The sequence below is a fragment of the Chelonoidis abingdonii genome, chromosome 8, assembly GCF_003597395.2.
Source record: "Chelonoidis abingdonii isolate Lonesome George chromosome 8, CheloAbing_2.0, whole genome shotgun sequence".
In the NCBI taxonomy this organism is placed as follows: Eukaryota; Metazoa; Chordata; order Testudines; family Testudinidae; genus Chelonoidis; species Chelonoidis abingdonii.
This window is the reverse complement of record NC_133776.1, coordinates 64,636,800-64,638,156: the sequence shown is the minus strand read 5'-3', so window position 1 is coordinate 64,638,156 and position 1,357 is coordinate 64,636,800.

The following is a 1,357-nucleotide window of genomic DNA, read 5'->3' as shown; positions in this document are numbered from 1 at the left end:
CCAGGCTGGGCGTGAACTAAAGTCCTGTACTGAGTCACCCATACACCTGGATCCAAATTTTGCCACTGGACTGGTCCAGTCTCTATCATGGGCTGAATTAAAATCTTGGAGCCAAACACCCCCAAATGGTGCTGATGTTTGGAAATGTCTTTTTAATGGCTGAGACAAATTCTGTATCCAAACAAAATCTTGGGAAAATCTGGATCCAAACTTTTCAGCTAAGGCTCATTTCTAATATGTATACTTGGGGCCTGATTCTGCAACTGCCTCCCCTCCCTGCAATGATCCTACTCCTGAGGCCTGATGTCCCATGTATGTGTAAATCCTACCCTCTGAGCCTAATTCTGCACTTTGTACACGTGCCAATCATACACGTGGGGCTTGCTTCTACTACACTCTAAGCAGGTGTCAGCCATGAACATGGAACTGGATCCTGCACATCACACACTATGCCCACACAAATGCACCAATCATACCCCTGAGAACTTATCATACAGGACCTGGTACATGCACCAAACATACACACAGCATCCAGTTCTTCACTCCATGCACTATTTATTTCATGCATGTTCCAATCGTTCCCATGGGGCCCAATCTTGTATCCCATCAGCTACAACCGATACATGCTAATCATACATGTGACCTGATACTGCACCCCATACATGCATCCATCATACACACACGACACGATATGCACTGCATATGCCACATCCTAGATATGCTCTAATCAAATATATGGGGCCCAATCCTGCACCACATACACAGTCATACAGCCTGCATCCTACACACTGTCTACCACAGGTGCCCCAGTCATGCAGCCAAGGCCCGAGTCTGTACCCTACATGCACACCAGGCTCTCTGCAATCGTACACTTCAGCCCAGTCTTGCAAGGTGCTGAGTACCCATGACACCCATTGACATCAGCGGGCTTGGTGCTGCCCCCCCAGTGACCATGCCTAGGACTGAAGCAATGTCTCACTTACGGGCAATTTGCCCTCACGCAAGATGGCCGCTCCGGCTTCCCCCCCCCTTGGCGGCCTTGCGGCTGTTCTCCCCCTTCCGCCTTCAGTCACCTGACGGGCGGGGGCGGAGAGCTGGGTGGCTGTTCACGTGACCGGCTGAGGCAGCCTAGTCCCGAGTCTCGTGAGCCAGGGGCGCAGGGGTGTCCCGGGGGCCGCATCCGAAGGAGGGGAGACCCCGCCGGGCGGCTGGCTCAGGCAAGGCCGAGGCCTCGGAGACTAGCAGGGGGATTGGCTCTGTCTGCGCGCCGAGCCCTGCCCCCAGGACCCCCCGCTGGGCGCGGGCCGGGAGAGACCCCCCCACCCCGGCGCGCTCGCACAGCCCCCGCTCGGCAGGA